Source organism: Lissotriton helveticus, chromosome 9 (genome assembly GCF_964261635.1).
Source record: "Lissotriton helveticus chromosome 9, aLisHel1.1, whole genome shotgun sequence".
Classification (NCBI taxonomy): domain Eukaryota; kingdom Metazoa; phylum Chordata; class Amphibia; order Caudata; family Salamandridae; genus Lissotriton; species Lissotriton helveticus.
This window is the reverse complement of record NC_136070.1, coordinates 726,643,816-726,665,028: the sequence shown is the minus strand read 5'-3', so window position 1 is coordinate 726,665,028 and position 21,213 is coordinate 726,643,816.

The window sequence follows — 21,213 nt, the reverse complement described above, 5'->3', positions numbered from 1 at the left end:
AGTCTCTAGACTCAGCTCCTACCTATATACTAATCTGGTGGGCTGGATTACCTGCTAGGTCCCTCCTATGGGTGGGACCAGGGAAGGGGGTGGTTACACCCCTTTCCCTTTGTCCAGTTTCACGCCAGAGCTGGGGCTGGAGTGCCCCAGCACCGGTTTGAACCGGACTATGCATGGGACACCTTGTGTGCCCCAGGCAGTGTCTCATTTCATTCAGCCCTCCCTGCCACAATACACTATGGCCTGTCTGGGGTGATGCTAGCACCTCCCAAGACAGGAAACCTATTGTCCAAGCCTCCCTCACTGGAAGGACTCCCTGCAGCAGGAGGTCAGACTTGTGTCTGTGGCAGCAGCATCATTTTGTGATGCTGAGGCTCTGATTACCTTTAACCGGGATTAACAGGAACAACATGTCTTCTTCCTCTAGAAGGGTGGAATGCTACCCCCCGTCGCCAGGACTGGCGAGGGGGTAGTATTCCAAAGCGTATGACACCTTACACGACATGTTTTGATAAAGCCAAACCAAAGTTAGCATTCAACCGCGAGGATTATATTGCACTTAAGAGTATATGGTATGGCTATATCATAGAACAGCTATAAGGACATGGTTCCGAAAGCTGCAGACAGGCTCAGCTCATGCTAGAGCACCATCTCACATAAAACCAAGCACTCTGCCCTCAGGATTGTTAAGGCCTGCCATAGGAGTGACTTATAGGTGCATATGTGTCTATATATAATGATAGGTATAGGAATACTATACCTAAGCAAGGGGTGATTACACGACCTTGCCCCAGCTGAGTGATCAGCCAGTTGTCAGTTTGGATGGCCAGCCAGGGGTGGCAAAATATATGCTGCAGCCCCTGATAGGCCTTGGGTGCACCTATGCCCTGGGTACACTATACAGGGACTCACAAGGGTGACCCAACATCCAATTAGGTATGTACCTAAAGTACATGGAGTCCATTTTGCAGAGAGAGCAGATAGCCTGGGGCCCTGATTAGCAGGATCCCAGGCCAACTAAGTCGAAAACCAGCTAAACACAAGGCAAAAAAATCTGGGGTAACCATAGTCAGGTATCCCCCTTCCTACAGTCTCCTCGTGACTAATGGTCCGTTTGCCTGTGGGTCCCCCTGAGAGTCATCTTGATTTCTGTTGGGCTTTCCTGGTTGCTCCAGACTTGCCCTGACTCCCCATTGCTTGCTTAGTCCCCTGGACCTTCCTGGTCCTCACCTTAACCTGCTTGACCTTCCTGTTTGGGTTGCTTTTGCCAAGGCTTGTTGGTTCTCCTGCCGGACACCGACCCCTCACCACTCAACATCCTTAGTGGAACCTCACCTCTGGCACCTGGTCATCCTCTACGTCTCCTAGTCCTCGTGGCTGCAGAGTCCAGAATTTCTTCTTCGCCCTTGAAGCACCTGACATCAGTGGGCATTCATCTGCCGAGCCCCTGGACACTCGGAAGTGACCCAGACTCTGTCCCCTCTGCTTTCAGGTTCCTTCCTTCCAGAATCCAGGCTTGGATTCCTCTGGACCCTTTTCACCTTCAGGGCAGCAGTACTTCTTCACAGCCCTCCATTGAGAACAATGGCGTTTTCCGACACCACTCCAGTCCTATGCATCTGGCCCCTCTGGGATAGGTAACTCGGGTTCTATGGTATCCACGGGTGGGGTGGCTCTCCAACCTCTTAAGTTCCAAAGGGTTTGCTCGAAGTCCTCCTAGAAGGATCCTTAAACCTTAAAACTGTAACCGCGACTTCCCCCTACAATTGTATGGAGACCGCGGTCGTGTTAGCACACTGCACCCATCCTCCTTAGGGTTCCTATCTACTCACCTTAGGTGGTTCTTTGGGGTCCCAGCAATTCTACATGCTCTAGACTATGTTTTGACTAAAGTCGTGATTGTTATACCACTATTTTAGTGTATGCTTTGGTCTCCCCCTGGAGCCGACTGTGTATTGTGCTAATTACAACTGTTCTATTGATATCGTTTTGTGTGATTTGTGCTCTATCCTCGTGTAGAGGTTACTAGAGAGTGTCATATTAATAAATACATATTTTTATATAACTACTGTGTGTTTCTCCTTTCATTTAGTCAATAAACGGGGTGAAATTCTGGTAAAACACGCTGCTTTACATTCCTTCAAGATTAAGCCTGCAGGCTGCTCTCCACAGCTACCACTAGGATAGCTTTCTAAAGGTTATCTTTGACCTCATACATCATAAGGGTCATTTGGACTGGTGCAAGGTGCCCACTTTAATTAGTGGACAGCATATATCAGGCCAACTTCTCACAATGTGCATGAATGACATCAAGATATCCTTGTATTAACAACCATTGATTACTCTTAGGTTAAAATTTGACTGTGATTTGAGTAGTAGTTTGCCCAATGGGTCTTGTCTTTGAGGTAGAATTGTTCGCTCCAGGATATTCCACAGAAGATTTTGTTCATGATGTTCATCTTCCTCGAGGTATAGTGTTCTAAGAATAAGATTGACATTGCATGTTAATATTGAGATGCTTGAATTTTTTGCTGGTAATAACTTCAATGGCAGATGACTTAAGTTAGTTATTTTGTGTTGCTTTTCTCTCCTCCCTGTTGTATGTATAGATCTATTATTATTAGAGATTGGTAATGGAGCATTTGTTGGGAAGTTTTGGTTTAGTCAACAGCTTCACTGGAAGTTAGTATCGATTTTCTCTGATTTTTGTTGGAGTCTTGTTGCTACCAGAATGGCATGGTCCTCTTCTGGTCTTCTCTTATATGCTGTTCTTACTGCTGGGTGGTGTTTCATAGCCAGGACGGTTTGGTGTATCAGTGTTCCAGATTTCTTGGAGTCATACAATACCAAAAGTTAATATAAACATGATGGTATCTTTATGACTTTGGAGTTGTGGCTACCTTGCTAGGTTCTAGGAGCATATTGTTTATTATGTGATCTGAAAGGGACAATTAGTTCTAGATTCCTTACTTTAGAATTACCCCCAGGCGTCAGACTGGATCCGGAGAATTTTTCGTGAGCTGTACCCCTGCGTGTCGAACGGTGGCATCTGTCGGCTCCGGGATTGTCGTTGGCGTCGTGGTCACCGGGATGACGTTGCGGTAGCTACTTAGACGCTGCCCTCACGAACTGACGTCAGTTTTTCCAGTTTTGCCAGCGCAGATCCAGAGAGAGTGGTACCTCCAGTCGCTTTTTGACTGACTTTTTCTTGACTTTTGTCGACATTGTTTTTTTAATCCATCGACTCATGGTGGGCGAGGGATGCCCAGTTTCAAGGCTTGCAGTTCCTGTCGAAAGCTGATGGCGACGGATACCCACCTCATGTGCCTGTGGTGCTTGGAATGCGACCACGACCCCAAGTCGTGTTCCGACTGCCGGACCGAGAATCCGAAGTCTTTGGGGGAGCTGTCTCGAGGCCCGGCAGTCTGCTCCGCGCCACTCGAGGTCCTGGTCGCACGGGAGGTTGAGGGACCAGTCACAGAGCCACCACCACCACTCGTCCTCGAAGTCTTCACACTCCTCAGGTAAGTCAAAGCACAAGAAGAAGTCAAAGAAGCAACGTCGCTCTTCGACTTCCGTCGGCTGACGCAATAAGGGATGCGGCGGCTGCCCCTCCTGTGGCTCTGCGTGCAGATCACGAAGGCTCGGCTCAGTCACCCCCTCCCCCCCCAACCCCCGGGACCCCCCCCCCCGGGACCCAGGGCAACCCTTCCCAGCTTTGAGCTTTTTACAAAGCAATGCATGCCATCTTTAGGCCATCCAACTCTGCTGACGCACCTTCCGACCCCGCAGACTCGGGTGGGGGCCCTGGGTCTTCGACGCTGGCGTCTCCGGCCTCAGCACCTCAGGGTCCCCTTGGATCCAGGCCTTGATGCGGATCGGTGCTGGTCGACCTCATAACACCTCCCTCAGCGCCAAATCCACCGGCACCACGTCCGCTGCAGATGCTGATTGTGTCCCCAGCCGGCTTCGACCCCATCCTCCACCCTGACGTGGACATGGAGCTGGACGCCGGATCAACCTTGGTGAGTTTAGGCCAGATTAGCAACCAGAGGAGGGTGAAGAGGACTGGGATGAGTCTGTTGACCCTTTAACTGACCAGTTAGAGTATGACACTGACTGGAGAGAGGAGTTGGGGGAAGCTAGTGGTCTGTATATCTCCCCAGATGTTAGCATGTTGTCTCCTCCTACCATGGCAACGGCGGAGGGAGCTTCTTACGCAGGGGTGTTGTGTAGGGCTGCCGAGGCTCTCAACCTTGACCTACGTACAGTGGCAGTCCGGGCTAACCTCCAGACAGACGTGATTCAACCAGCAGCGAGTGCTTCGGAGCCCCTGCGGCCGTTCAATGAAGCCCTAACGGACAACCTTTTGGGCACCTGGTCCAGGCCCAGCACAGGGGCTCCTGTGAATAGGATGATTGCCCGACGCCGGCTCCGGGCGACCCCACTTTCCTTTCCTAACACCCCACCCGTGAAAGCTTGGTGGTCCAAGCCTCTACGTCAAAAGGCACATTCCCTTCTGCACCACCTGACGGGGAATCCAAAAAGCTGGACCATCTTGGGAAGATATTTTCTTCCTCCAGCTTGGGACTGCGGTCAGTAAACACTGCATGTCTGTTGGGCCGTTTGTCAGGTTCCTCCCCCATCCCCCGAGTACCTGGCATATGGGGGCAACGCTAGTCCAACAGCGTCTGTAGGATCCGCCGCCGGGGAACTACAACTCCCGGCAGGCATAGCGCGGAGACGGTTCGAGTCTCCGCCACGCTACAGGACTACACAACCCAGCAGGCCATGCGCAGGGCATGCGCAGGCCACCCAGGCCATAAATGGCGGCCGCGGCTCAGAACCGGCATCGGATATTGCGCCGGACGCGACCTGAGGCAGCCTTTCCCGGGAAGAAGCGTACGGCTGGGCGCTTGTCTTCCCCAACCATAGCAAAGCTGCTGATCGCGGCCGGAGGGTGGAACTACTGCTCACACCCGCACAACGTCGGAGAATGCCCGTGCTCGAGGGTTAACAACAAAGGTTTAGAGTCTGTAGGTTCACCCGAGGAGCACAGGCAGACCACAAAGACCAGCTGGCTGGATTCACCAGTGGAAGCCCACACTCAAGGGTTGATAACGGCAGTTTTGGAGCCAGACGGATAACACGAGGACTCAGTCAGCCCCCACAGACCAGCGGGCAGGTACGCCAGCGGTGAAGTTAACCGCCGGCGTGGTGCTGCCGCAAGCTATACACACCCTACCACATCAAGCGGAACTCGAGCGGTATTTTCGGCCGCTGCTTAGCACGGTGTCCTCCGTTGGAGAGTAGCCAAAACTGGTGCTCATGCTGAGTACGGTTGGTCCCTGGGAATCGCTCGGCATTGTCGGCCGAGGGGGTTCCGCAAGGAGTGCTGCATGGTAAAGGGTATCGTTACATTACTTTCTTATTGTTTCTGGATATTCGATAGGAAGTAACCCTTTCTTTTGTGTTGCATTAAATAGCCTATCAGCACACTAACTGGTTGTTTGCATTGGCCTTCTTTCGTTTCTCTTTGCTCAGGGATCGAGGGATTGTTATCTGCCATTGCCTTGCAGGTATCCCTCAGGGGCTGTTCCCATTGGTGTCAAACCGATCCCGAGGACCGGAGAGGATCACACCGTTACCCACACTCTGTTTGGGATACAGTAGCGCAGGTGCTGCCCCAGTGCCTGTAGGAGTCCTGGGCCGTGCTCTCCCGCGCAGGCGCCGAGGGGAGAGATGCAGCTAAGTTTACTACACGCTGTGGACTGGACACCGCTGACTCGCTGGGCAGGACGATTTCAATGTCGGCAGCCCTTCGACGCTACGCCTGGCTGAGGTCGACTGTTTTTTCTGGGAATGTCCAAGCTACCCTGATGGACATGCCCTTTGATGGCCATTGTTCTTCGGCGACAAAGCTGACAATGCGCTAGAGCGCTTCAAGGACTCTCGGGCTATGGCCAAGTCCTTGAACCTCTCCACCACCCATCCAGCTCAGTCTGTTTTTCGCCCCTTTCGTGGCTACTGAAGGAGTGCCCCACCTTGTCCCCCCCTCCCCCACAGCCACAGGCCAGCGCAAGCTGTCCAGCCCCTGCGCGGTCGGGGACGTGGAACCTACCATCATGGGTCTGGGAGCCAGCAAGCGGGCCAGTCCACCACTGCCCCCTACTGCAGCAGCCTCCAAACCCTCATAGTCTGACCTTTCAGGGCCACCAATCGCCAGTGGGCAGCAGGATTCGCCTTCACCTCCCCCACTGGTGCACCATCACGTCAGACATGTGGGTTTTGCAGATAGTCTGAAGGGGCTACCCCCCCCTTCAAGGCTACCCCCCCCCCCCAGCCATGCCACCTCAGTACCATCGCATGTTGGAGGATCATCAGGCCCTTCTCCAACAGGAGGTTTTGTCTCTCTTTGACAAGGGAGCCACCGAGCGAGTTCCTGCCCCAGAGGTAGGTTGTGGTTGCTATTCCCACTACTTTCTGGTGCCCAAGAAGGACAAAGGCCTGCGTCCTATCTTGGATCTTAGGAATGTCCACAGCTTCCTCCGGAAGGAGATGTTCAAAATGTTGACGCTAGCTCAGGTCCTGTCTGCCCTCGACCCTGGAGACTGGATGGTAGTGTTGAACTTTGCAGGACGCTTACTTTCACATTCCCGTCCTGCCGACCAACCGGTGTTACCTACGGTTCACGGTAGGCCAAGAGCACTTTCAGTTTACCGCGCTCCCCTTTGGCCTTACCAGCGCCCCTCGGGTGCTCATGAAAGTTATGGCAGAAGTCGCAGCTCATCTGCGCAGATCAGGGGTTCCAGTCTTCCCCCATCTCAACGACTGGCTGTTGAAGGCTGGTTCGCCCCAGGCAGTCGCCTTCCACCTCCAGACTACGGCAGACCTCCTGCACTCGCTAGGGTTCACTATAAATGTGCCGAAGTCACATCTGATTCCCTCTCAGAAGCTCCTTTTTATCGGAGCGGTTCTCGACACAACGCAGAGCAGAGCAGAGTCCAGGATATTCGGGCTATGATTCCGATCTTTCAGCCTCTATCCTGGGTTTCGGTCAGAATGACCCTGAGGCTGCTGGGCCTCATGGCCTCCTGCATCCTACTGGTGGATCATGCCAGGAGGCATATTGTAGCGATCACTGTTCATCCCCTTAAAAGCAGATCCTTAGACACACCTTTGGTTTCCTCTTCGGGGCAGAGAATGAAAGGGTATGCCTGTAATACTTTCAGGAGGCCACCGGAGGCAAATGGAACCTACTACACTACAATCCCCTGAAGCCTCGGGTGTCGCGCACAGGAAGAGGAAACTCCGGTGGAGGCTACAAAGCCCCTCCAGCACTCGGGTTCAGGGCTTGACAATTTGCATCAATGCAGCTGTGAGCGTGTCTTCAGCGGAAGGCGTTTCGACGTAGAGGACCCTGATTCCTTGCTGATGCCTGCCGCCTTCCCTCCACGAGAGAATTCAACATTTTCCCGAGGGCAGAATATGGAACAGATCATCTCCGCTGGATAGCCGATTCAAATGCAGGTATTCGGGGGATCGGTAAAGCGAGAACAGCGCTGGAGCGCTTTTTCCGTTCTCCGCTTTGCCGTGACTTTCCCCCTTTCTTCCACCGTGCTACAATTGCAAAACCTTGTGAGAGCAGGAGCGCTTTTCACGTTTCTGAGCTATGAATACCTTGCTGATTTTGTGTTTGTTTGTGAAAGCGCAGGAGCGCTTTGCCTGGTTCACCATACCGTGCTGATTTTGTGTTTGTATAGTTGCGCAGGAGCGCTTCCCTTTTCCAACACACCTTGCTGATTTTGAGTTTTTGATAGTCGCTCAGGAGCGCTCATGTTTTAGAGTTTATACCTTGCTGATTTTGGGTATCATTTCTTTTTCACCACTACGGTTGTGTGGCACTTACTTTTTTGGTATTAGACAATACGTATCTGCACTCTATGAACTCAGAATACCTGGTAACCTTCAGCGAGTACAGGTGAAGATTTCAGGAGGTATCCTTTTGGTTATAACTGCTCCTCTACATCCTATGGACAATACTGCCTTGTTAAGCTTGTGAGTGAGGGAATGATATCTTACTTGAAATTTTATGTTAAAGGTTTCCCTCTGTTGATACCCAACCCTAGGTCCTTTGTCTCTTCCTTCTATGCAGTTCCCCCTGTTAGAAGACTACTACATTTCTGTGACGAACCTCTATGATAGATGAAACAGAAACAGGACTTGAAGAGCCATCTACCCGGCAGTGTTTCCTATTTTATCCACTTCCCTTTTCCCCGGTGTGCATTGACGCATAGTGGTGTATGCTTCATCTGTGTGTGGGTGCGTCCAGGGGAGGGAGGGGGGGCTTTCGGCATATCATCGTTCCTGCTGACGACCTTCCGAGGTTAGTGGTTGCATATTACATATACCACTGACACCGTGACACATATGCAGGCTCTGCAGTGGTATCCGAATTTCCAGTGGGCACAGCATAAGGGGAATCTGTCTGATCTCGGAGGGCACTGCACGTCAATTGCAGTGGAGGCTAACAAACAAGGATTTGGGGGCATGGCTTACCAGGCCAAGATGGTGGATGCACCTTGATAGTGCTCCTGGACCCCTCCGCCATCCGTTCGTAATCCCCCGTCCTGTGGCCCATCCTGACCTGTGTTTGGGCGTCTCTTCGTCGCCGCACCCCCGGCTGCGCTGGTGGATGTGGGGATTTCTTGGTTTCGCCGCCTCGATGCTGCTGTGTCACCATCAGTGTCCCGTGGCCAAGATGGCGGCCCCCTCGCACTGATTGCAGCTCCTGCGGCCCTGCGACGTTTCGGCTGGCCCACGCACCTGAGGGGCGGTGGAGCTCTCCTGCTGTCTGCTTCCCTGGGAGGCCTCGCTGCCCGAGAAGGTGCCTGCGCACCTCTCCCTGCCGCACTCGGCTGGGCCAGGGCGGGAGAGGCTGAGTCAGAGGTCCGCATCCGTCAGCGCTGAGGAGGGTGGGTCGGCGGTGCAGCATCCCGACGTTGACACCTGCGGCGGCGCTCCGCCCCCCAGTGGTTCCGGCTGTCATTTCGGGCGGCAGGGGCTGGAGGACGACTTAGCCTCCCGCCTGTGGTACTGTGCGGCGTATCTGCTGCCCGGAGCTAGAAGCATAGCGGACTAGCAGCAGGTGAGTCCCAGTAGTGGAGGGGGTCTGGGGACATTTGCTGGGGGTCTCCCCGCACATGTGGGAAACCACTTGGAGTGACTTCATTGGCGATTTGGGCCTGCCTGGGTCCCCTTCCCCCTCCAGGCTTTTGTGCTTCCTGGGCCCTGCTCACGCCCTGTGGAGGCGGACGGCCGATTCCTGCTGGGGAGCCCACTGGGAACACCGGTTGCCAACGAAACAAAAGGTAATCTTTTAACCAAGCAAGCAAAAATCCTCTCAAACCAATCGGACACACAACTGGTGCTTAAGCTCTCTCATGGCACCTGGGCCGCCAAATTATACGCTCCGAAAATCCTTCCATCTTACCTTGCATCAGCAATGAAACCGTATATTAAACACCAGCTAATGAGATTCCGATTTGGCCTAATTCCGCTGAAAGCATACAAGTTTGGCAAGGATATAAGATAGGAGCCTCCTCCCAATGTCGGTTTTGCAAACGGGGAGAGGAAAACTTAATCCACATTCTGTGCATTTGTCATCAATTGCGGCCACAAAGAATATTCTGGCTGAGACCAATTTGGCTCCTTCTAGGTATCAGGACATGTCAAGAAGCACTTGAGGAATGCATGAGGGGGGATTCGCCTCAAATGGCGACCCGCTTTGTCAAATTCATTACCGAAATTAATTCCATGACTTTTCCCTCCGTGTAATGCCTGAATTTAATTTCTTGCAAGTAATCTATTTTTGACTTTCCTTGCTTTTATATTTTTCCTTCCCCCCATTTACTGTTTTAGTATTAATTTTTAACAGCCTCGAATGTCTCTATTACTGTCTGTTGTATTCTTGCATATTGCAATGATTTTAAATAATTGTGCAATAAAACAAAACTTTATAAACTTTATAAACACCGGTTGCCTACACCGTGCGGCGGGGGGCTCATGCTGGGTCCCTTGGCAGTCCTCTGCCCTCCTTATTTGAACTTGGAGACCCATGATCTACAGGGGGCGCCGGGGCTGTTGCGGGGCCTTCCCTGGACGGGTCCTGAGACTCTCATCCTGCTGCATCCTCACAGGACGGGGGCTGCAGGGGCACTCGAGCGGCACCCGGCAGCTGGGGAGGTCTTCCATCGGCGGCCCTCGTCCCACATCCGCTAGCACCACTGGCAGGGTCTGCTGGGGCCGGGGTTCCGGAGTGGTCCCCTCCTCGGTCCTGCCGCTCATTGGGGCCGGGACCTGGGGGTTGATTCGGCCGCAGGCTTCGGGCGGCGCAGGACCTCGGTAGTGCCTCCCCTGACGGTCCCTCCGCTTCCCCCCGGTCGCAGTTCAGCCCACGTGACGCCTGGGGTGGGTGGGGGGCTTTCTTGCGGTCGTTGGGTGTTGGAGACCCACCCTGCCGGAAGAAGCGATACCTGCTGCACACAGTGAGTGGCGACAGGACTAGGTGGGCTTCCCCGCTCGTTCTGGGTACCCCCACCCCTTTCATCTGACCCGCCTGAGGAGATTCTTTGTGTCCCCGGCCCTGTGGAGAGACCTCATGGGCAGAACGGATAAACCACATAAGAACCCTGCCACCCAAATCAAAATGGACTGTTTCACCACTGCGGAGGTGGGGGCATCCGGGGGTGCCGCGGGCCTGGATCCTTCGCCACCCGCGGACTTGTCCATGATCCTACAAGCCATCCATGCCTCGCAATCCTCGGTGGAGGGCAAGATCGCAGAGGTGTGAGTCGATATGAACCTCATCCGGCAGGACCTCCGAAATGCCACGGCTCGGATCACAGAGACTGAAACCCGACTTTCTGCCGTGGAGAATGATGTCCAGCAACTCAAAGGGCAAGTAGCCTGTCTCCAGTCGCACACCCAGGAACTACACCGCCAGGCCGAAGATGCGGAAAATAGTTCCCGGCGTAACAACCTTCGCCTGGTTGGTTTCCCGGAGGGGGTGGGGCAGGGCAGCACGTTGGACTTCCTGGAGAGGTGGTTGCGATCATGGCTCTCGCAGGGATCTCTCTCCCCATGGTTTGCGATCGAGCGAGCCCACCGTTCTGTTGCCCCCAAACCACCACCAGGTGCAGCCCCCCGACCGATCATCATGCGGGTCCTCAACTTTAAGGACCGGGACGCGATCCTGGCCGACGCCCGCAAGCAGCAACGGCTCCATTATGACAACCACGCGATCATGATTTTCCCAGATTATACCCATGAGGTCCAGGGACAGCGCCGCTCATTCAGTGACGTCAAGCATAAACTGAGAGCACTCAACGTCCAATATAGGCTCCTCTTTCCGGCACGCCTGTGGGTGGTGTTCGCTAACAAGACTCTGTTCTTTGACACTCCTACTGAGGCCTGGGCTTGGGCGACGGAGGAGTCCCCTCTGCAACTCAATGACCGGAATCCACTGCCTGGGGAGATGAACGGCGGGCCCTCCCCTCACCCTCATCACCCGGCCTCAGGGCACCCACTCCCACAGGCTCTGTGGTCAACGACGGGCCCGATCGGACTCCCCGTTGGGCCCTTCTCGACAGCCTGTATTGCTCTCTGACGAATCCTCTGCCGGGAGGCACTCCGGCTCATCCGGCCAACTGGACCGCGGGGGTGCTTCGCCCTGGCCCTCAGTGCTGGATCTTCCAGATACAGATCTTTCCCGTAGCCCAATGCTCCTGAAGGACCCCGCTTAAACTCATCTCTGCCTGCCTGGCTTGGCTCCGCAGCCGGAGAATGCAACCGGACTTATGGTGTTATTGTTTTTCTTCCCACAGGACTTGGATATGTACATCCTCAGCCCAATGCTCTTGGTAGACCCGGCTTGAACTCACCTCTGCCCGCCGGGCCTGGCTCCGCGGCGGGAGGGTACACCTGGCTTGACCATATTCCTTTCCCACCTGATGGACTTGTTTAAGCACATCCTAAAAAGAGGAGGGGTCCTCCACGCTTTCCTTATTCCCAAGCGTTCTAGTTACTCACTCACTGGTTTGTTGTTAGGGCGACCGATGCTTCCGTTCATGAAGTGTAGGGTGGGGGTGGGGGTGTGGGGGGGGGGGGACTGTTGTCCCGAGTTTTTTCTTCAATTCTGTGATTTTTGTTTTTTAGTTCTACCGCACCAGCATTCCTGAAGCACCATGGCGTACACCCGATGGGTCAGGCAAACCAGAACTCCCCTTTCTCTTAAATTGCTTTAAATGCATGGCTGTCCTCAAATATGCGCAGCGCTTAGAGGCGGACATCTTGATTCTACAGGAAACCCACCTGTTGGGTAATCACTGCCCCTTCCTAACGCGATACGGCTATGATAGAGTGTGGCATTCTGGGTTTACAAGGGGTTCCATGGGGGTGGCGATCCTGGTGAGGCATTCCCTTCCTCTGGTGACTGTTCAGACGTCCCTTGATGCCCAGGGTACTTTTGTGGCCCTCAGTGGATCATTAAACGGCAACCCGCTTAACCTGGTGTCCCTTTACTCTCCTCCCTCGACGCTGTCGGCAGTCCTAGCTAAGTCAGTTGATCTACTGACGTCTCTTCCCCCTGGTCCCACGTTCCTTGGGGGTGACTTTAACGCTGTCTCATCAACTGACCTTGACACGACGGGCCCTCCATCCCCTGGTAGAATTGCGCAAGCCAAGCAACTGAGGTCTTTGTCAGTATCACTAGGTCTATGCGACGCCTGGCGACTGTGGCACCCTCACTCCAAACAATTCACACACACCTCGGCTTCACACCATACACAGGCACGTATTGACGCCATTTTTGTTCCCTTGACGGACTGTCTTCTGATTCAGGATGTCTCGCTTCTTCCGAGAGGTATCTCTGACCATTCACCAGTGATGGTCCGTACCGGTCCCCCCCCACTTCTGTCCGGCAAACATGGAGGTTAAATGCCTGGTTTCTTCAGGACGGGGATTTCCGGAAGGTGGTGAAGCTGGAGCTGTAACAATACTTTCTCTCTAACGAGGGCTCTGTGTCCTCTCCGGGCACCCTATGGGAAATGGGCAAGGCTACGATTAGGGGGGTCACCAAGGGTCCACTCAAGCTCCAACGGCAAGCCCAACTGGAACAGATTACTTCGCGGGAGGCACAAGCCTTGCGCCTTGAACGTGCAGCGGCCCGATCCCCGGATACCTCCAATACTAGACTTATGACCCGACTCCAGTCGGAGATCAAGCAACTGTCGCTGGACGCGGCCAAACTCCTTTGGTGCTCCTCTGTGGCCAGGGTGTATGGGTGGGGGGACAAGAATGGCTCGCTCCTTCATCGCCTGGCAACGTACCCAAGGGCGAATGGCATAATCCCTGATAGTGGCCCCAGGCGCATCACTATGCTACGCCCCATTGGAAATGGCTCAAGTCTTTGCCGCCTATTACGGCAGGCTATACGAGGCCCGAGCTCCAACCCTGTCACTTGCGGACTTGATGGATGTGGAAGGTAGTCGCCTTCCATGTGTGGATGCCGCCACGCGGTCCGATTTGGACAGTCCCATTTCCCGTGTGGAAATCAGTGATGCGATTGTTCTTGTTTCCTCTGGCAAGACACCAAGTCCAGATGGCCTTCCTCAAGAGTACTATGCCCACTACCGGGAGGTTTTGGTCCCCCACCTAAATGCGTTGTTTCGCGAGGCTGTGGAGAAAGGCTCCTTCCCACGGGAAACGGATATGGCCACCACTGTGGACCTCCCGAAATCCCAGCCCCCCTCGCCGCAGTGCGCTGATTACAGCCCCATCTCCCTCATCAACACTGAGGTCAAACTGTTCGCCACCATCCTCGCCAAGCGACTCAAACCCCATCTGTCTGTGTTGGTCCACCCCGATCAATGTGGTTTTATGCCCTCTCGCGGCACCCGACACTGTCTCCGCAGACTGCACTCCGCCTTGGCCCACCGTCACCTCCTCACCCCATACCTGGCGCTTCTATTAGTAGACTTTGAGAAGGCCTTCGATGTGGTGGACTGAGGATACCTTCACGATGTTCTCGACAGGATGGGACTTGTCCCCCGCTTCCGGGCCATGGTCAAGGTTCTATACGCCCTCCCCAGGGCTCGCGTTCTAGTTGGAGCCCCTCTTGGTCTGCAGAGGGACGAGGCAGGGTTATCCCCTTTCCCCCCTGCTTTTCGCCTTTGTGATGGAGCCTCTAGTGTCCTTGATGAGGTCTTGCAATCGGATGCGGGGATGGGAGTGGCCCAGCGCTACTTTGGATAAAACCGCCCTCTGCGCGGACGACGTCCTCATTTACCTGGCAGATCCTGCCCGGTCGGGCCCCCATTGCATTCGCATCTTGCGATCCTTCGAGCAGGCCTCTAGCCTCCCTTTAAATCCCGACAAATCAGTCCTGGTCACCCTCCACCTTTCCCGGGAATGCTTTGACTGGCAGTCCACAATACCCCTACGTCGTCAATCATTCAAATATCTGGGGATCTGGGTGACCGTGCTACCGGAGCTCAGCTGGGCCCTCAATGTTACTCCACTGGTGAAGCGAGCCAGAACGAACCTCCAGCGGTGGCAGACGGTGCCCCTCAACCCCATGGGGAGGGTGGCCCTCTTTAAGATGATGGTGCTCCGCCAGTTTCTGCTTCAGAACACCCCCATGTGCTTCCCCAGGGCCTGGTTCCGTGAACTCGACGGCCTAACTAGCAAGTTCTTATGGGGGAAGGGTAGGTCCAGGCTAGCGCTCAACACCTGCAGGATCCCCTCGTTTGACGGAGGTTTGGGGATGACTCACCTTTATCTATATTATCTAGCCACGCGACTTCTCTCCATCCATGACTGCTTCAACGGGGGGTGGTCCGACCCGGCCTTTAGGCTCGAGCTTGGGGAGCTGGGCCTCGCCAAAATCCAATCCTTCCTATTCCTTCACGCCTTCCGGAGGTGACGCGTTCTGTGTTACTGGCTTGGCGGGCGGCACTGCTGCACACCCACCGGACACTCACACTGACTCAGTGCACACCCCTGTGGCACGGGACCTGGCTCAAGGAGGTGACCGGGCTTCGGGGCTTTGCGGCTTAGGACCTCATAGGCATCACGCAGCTGGGAAACGTTTTGGTGGGGGACAAAATGCACTCTTTCGTAGATCTCCAAACCAGGTACTCGCTGCACCACTCGCAATTTTTTCGCTATCTGCAGCTGCGACACGCCCTAGGCCTACATCTTACGACGGGTACGCAGCTGCCAGACCACAGCCCGCCCAAAGCCCAGATTATATTCGGGGACCTGGGGAACGGTGGCATTTCCCGCATTTACCGCACACTGATAAACAACACCCCGACTTCCTTGGACCGACAGCGGATGCAATGTGAAGACTGGGTGGGCCCCTTGGAAGAGGAAGACTGGCGAGATGCCCTTATGGCCCCCAGAAGAGTCACCGCTTCCGCTAGGCTGCGCTTGGTGCAGCTCTACTATCTACATGTCGCATAGCTTACCCGTGAGCGCCTTCATCGCGCCCGTCTTCCGCCTGTACCAGATGTGGCCATGAACCCCGCTGACTTCCTCCACATGGTCTGGGCCTGTCCCCTCCTAACGAGATTCTGGAAAGGCATCGAAGAGGAACTCTCCGAGGTTCTTGGGTGGGAAGTTCCTCACGACCCTAAGCACACAATCCTGGGCATCACTGATGGGTTAAACGGGTCACGCAACGAAAAGTGGTTCTTCACTACAGCGATGGTGGTGGTCAAGAGAGACATTGTGGCCTCCTGGAAATGCCCCGAACCCCCAACAATGAGACGTTGGCGGAACGGGATGGACTGGTGCGCCACGCAAGAGAAGGTTATGTATGCGGCACGTGGCTGCCCCAAGAAATACCACAGAATTTGGGGGAAGTGGCTGGGGGGTGGGGTCTAATTATGGGGGTCCGACTGTTTCTGTCTTATCTCTACTTTATCAATGTCTGTATATTGGGTAACGAGAATTTGTGTGCGTAATCCTCGATCATTGTATTACGGTGCAGATTGGCTGGTGTTTTCCTTCTGTAAACTAAATAATAAATGTGTTTATCAAAAAGAAACGAGGATTGGGTCAATGGCAGATCCCTCTCCCTTCCCCAACCAGAGTAGGCATGGTGACAGATGCATCACTTCTAGGGTGGGGCAGCCACATTGGAGAGGTGGGGATCAGAGGCCTCTAGTCTCCGACGGAGTCTGGGCTCCACATCAACCTTCTGGAGCTTCGGGCAATCCGTCTTGCACTGAAAGCATTCCTTCCCTCTGTCCGGGGAAGAGTGGTGCAGATGTTCAAGGACAACACCACCACCATGTGGTACTGCAACAACAGGGCGGGATGGGGTCGTGAACCCTATGTCAAGAGGCTTATGTCTCTGGACATGGCTAGAACATCATGGAATATACCTGATGGTTCAACACCTGGCGGGTTCACTGACCACCAGGACGGACAAACTCAGCCGCAGGTGCATGATGGATCACGAATGGCGTCTTCACTCTGAGGTGGTGCACGGTCTCTTTCAGCAGTGGGAAGAGCCTTGGGTAGATCTATCCGCCACCGAAGAGAACGCGCAATGTCAGCAATTCTGCGCGTTGGAATTTCCATGGGGGCACTTGCTAGGCAACGCTTTTCGTCACAAGGGGAGCTTTGGTCTTCTATACACCTTTCCGTCTATATCACTTCTGCCCAGAGTGCTGAAGAAGATCAAGCACGACAGGGCCCAAGTCATTCTTGTGGCTCAGGTTTTGGCACACAGGGTCTGGTATCCCGAGCTCGGCTCTCTCTCCCTCCCTTTTTTTATATAACGCTAGCACGGCTGCTCAGCCGTGGGACGTCCCCTTTTGCCCTCAACTCGCAGAAGCATTCCCTTCAACCATTCCCTTCCCATCTCTCCACCCCTATGGAGAAAAATCATGGTCTCTCCTTTGGGTAGGACCGCGTAACAGAGATCCTGAATGGCCCCTCCCTACTAGACCCTGATGGAGGAGCGTCGACTAGTGGCTGTTCTAGTGACTGGACAACCATCACAAATATAAAACGCCAACTGATGAAAATCATTATGCACGGGGCGATCATGACAGAATATCTACGTGCTAACATAGCATCCAACGGATTGATTGTCGGCAAGAATTTTCCTTGAGGATAAACAGTTCAAGGAGAAATGGTTCCTGGTGGCGTGAAAATGCACCAGGGATCTATTAGTCCTCATCATTAAAGCCGCCAAAAGGCTAGCTGATGAACTAATATTAAGGATCTCCATCGCAGAGGGCAACTTGAAAGCCAACATCGCCAACGCCGCATTCAAAGCTAAATTGGCTGAAATAACCAAGGAAATTAACGACAACAAGGATTACTTGATAAAAAACAAAATCAGCATACTCCAGAAGGATATTGCACGTGTCAGCAAGGAAAAAATATACCCTTATCTCAGGGATGACTACAAACCCTCAGGAGATGACTACAAACCCTCAGGATATGACTATTCTTCAGATGACAGCACTAACTCGCGCACTAGAACTTACTCCTCGGGAAGCAACTCCAGCACGGAAAACCAAGGAGGTTACCAACCTAACCAACAACGCAGAATACCACGAACCCTATATACGGCCATGGCCCGCCAACTTATCAAGGATCCACCTCATTCCAAGTACCACCGATGTGGCATTACCCGCCCAACCAAAATGGACCACCATCACTCTTCGCCACCTTTCAACCACAACCTTTTTTAGGCAGAAGCTGTGGTAAAGGGCGCAGCAGAAGAAGAAGAGGGGCACAGAACCAACCCGAACAGGTACAATGGCAGGACCAGACACATCCAAATCCATTACACATGGAACTGAGGAGCCACCAGGACAAGAGAAAATATTTGTTAACCTCTATGATCGACCTCTTTCAGCTACAGAAACCAACGTTCTCAAGAAAGGACTGGGGTTTGTACCTACCCCTAAGGTGGACCACTTTCGTACGAACTGCGAAATCCAGAATCTGTTGAAGATACGCCTAAAAGCATACTTTGGGGAACAACCGGATTTTACATCACTGTACACTGGCCTGCGAAAACCCTCCATCTTCACTCCAACCTCCAGCATGGTACCACCAGAAGTTCTTACCTTCGAGCATGCAGTCCTCAAAGAAATAACAGAGAAATGCCTTGATGCCAGATTTTCTAATACCACGAATTCTGAAATTGCAGCCATAAAAGCATTATCAAACGACGCCACCATAACGATAAAGGAAGCAGATAAAGGGGGCGCCATTGTTATCATGGTCACCACAGACTACCGTACGGAATGTCTACGCCAACTAGAGAACAACCACTACTACACTCTCCTTACCCAAGATCCCACCCCACGCCTCCAGACCAGAATACTATCCATGGTCACAGCAGCCCTCAATCAAGGGTGGATCACCAAAAACGAGGCAGAATTCCTGACCAACCAGAACCCTAGGCTACCCTACTTTTACATCTTGCCAAAAAGTCACAAGGGGGTTATTCCACCCCCAGGGAGACCCATTGTCTCGGGTATAGGGTCAGTCTAGGAACCCCTTTCCAAGTTCTGCGACCATTTTTTCCAACCACTGGTCCGCAGAACCCCCACTTTCCTCCAAGACACTGGGGATGTCCTAAAACTCATTGAAACCACCAACCTAGAGGGCCTCCTGCCAGTTTGTACTACTTACACTGGATGTGGAGGCCCGCTACACTAACATTCCTCAACTGAATACACTTGAGGTGGTGAGGAAACAGTACACTGCAATACCTGGTCTTCACCCACCCCAATCAGCTTTGTCATGGAATGTGCCCATATCGCACTCACTGAAAACTTTTTTCAGTTTGAGGAAAGATTGTTTCACCAGACACAGGGCACGTCCATGGGCAGTACTTTCGCCCCAAGTCTGGCATGTCTCTACATGTTGGACTTCGAGGCGATGTATGTGCTCATGGACTCCAACCACTTCACAAATAACGTCCTCCTCTGGAGGCGTTATATCAATGATATTTTGATATTCTGGAGGGGAGACAGGGACACCATCCCTGACTTCCTCCAGTGGATCAACAACCTCAATCCGTTCCTCAATTTCACAGCCAATTGCTCGGAACAGGAACTCCCCTTCCTTGATCTCATGATCATCAAGAAACCTAATAGTTTGGAAACCATCACATACAAAAATCCCACCGACAGTCACTGCCCCCTCTTGTACAAAAGTTTCCACTCTCTGGAACCTACCCCCTGTGACTGGGCATTATCCTTGTGGACAATGTCTAGTCTGTCCTTTCACCCAGGCTACGAAAACCATTCCATTAACCAACAATGGGACGTGGACCCAAAACTAGCACACAAATTGCCAATACATGTAATTGCAACTACCTCATTACGTGCCCCTGCCCACTCCAATACATAGGGATGACTACTCGTGCTGTTAAAACTAGCATCACCGAACATAGGAGCAACTTCCGATGAGGGAAAACGAACACCAAAATGTGTGCTCATTTTGTGGAACAAAATCACTCAGCCAATGACATACATTGGACGGTTCTCGAGGCCTTTCCCACTGTCACCAAGGAGGCTTTATTTAGAAAGGAACAGTGTTGGGTATTCGAATTGGGAGGACACATTAGGGGACTCAACGATGATATCCCTTGGGCAGAACTTAACCACTAGTGACTATGGTTACTGCCCTCTATATTGGTCCCCCTATCAGAAAATCCTACCTACCTCTGTACCTGTATAAGTTGATGGCTCTCAGCAATCCTCGGTTTAAATACCATTAAGTTCCCTGTTTGGCGGGCTTTCCACTTCATAATCACCCTCCACCGACCATACACCAAAATTTCCACCGCAACTTCTTATGTTTAATTTTATTCTCCACGCAGCAATTCCACATAGGATTGCTTATATCAGAACCTACCCATGTCCCCTTGGCTACTGTACGTCCTGGTAGCCACGCTACATAGTTTTGATCTGTGTTTACTTTAATAAGGTTGTGGTTTGAATTAGGGTACCCATGACTCCCATGGAATACTTTGTTCTTCACACATCACATACGGCAATTCACCTAGGAGCGTAGACGCTCCATTTCCTGATTCACTAACAGTGACACCCGCTTCCATACACGAGCTTTGTCTCCTGCTCAATAAAGTTTCACGATTACATACCTTCAAGATGGCCGCCAACACCACAGACATTCTAGCTTTTACCATAAATACGGGAAACCCGGAAGTTTCAGCTTCGGGTCCTGGAGCCAGGGTAGGACGAAGGCAAGTTGCCCATCAGCAACTGTGAGTATACTTTACACTCAGGAACTCCCGCACTACCGGTAAGCCTTCTGCCGCTCCTAATCACACTTGTACGCACCGCTTGTCCCTTTCAGGTAACCGGAGCAACGAGGTGCTCTGGCCATCCCCGTCAGCCCATGAAGTTGTAACTAGGGGTGAGTTGATGCAAGCTCTGTGAGGTTATGTGAGTTTACATCGATGGTTGTTGTGCTTTGATGTGTACTCCAGTCACTTGCGAGTTGGCACCCGTAAAGTTCCTATCACTCTGTCATCATGTATGAGTGAGATCGTGCACCATTTCTTCACTGCCAGCTTTTAAGTCATTGAACTTTGAGCACCTTGATCCGCCCCCACAACTTACTCGGCTGGCTACGCTCGCATAAGCACACACACCCCTCCCCCCCCCAATGAGGTATTCCGCATTACCAGTGTGCCACCTTAAATGGACATGATCAGGTCTCATGAAGTTACGCATATTAACATTTACGATACATACTGTTATGGTAATCCCATACACACATGCTCATTAAGAAGAGATGTCGGTACCACCTTGCCACATAATCCGAAATGCGTAACAGGATGAATGCTCACGCTCACATGAGACTGAGGGTTACTTGTCAGCCACACCACTCTTCCCTCTGACAACGTTTTTTACTCAAGTGCACTGTTTTCAACATATGCACTGTCTAACTGGAGATCTTGCCATACGCCTGCCAGATTTGTTGTATTTTGCTTTTTAACTATCCACTGACTAGTCGCACCCATTGGTGACCCTGCTACATGCAATTAATGATTTACTAAAATGTATTCATGATAAGTGTTGGTAAGATTATGCGTCGCCACCAATGGCAATACATGTCGCCTCCCCAGGCTAATGTTTCTATGCCTTC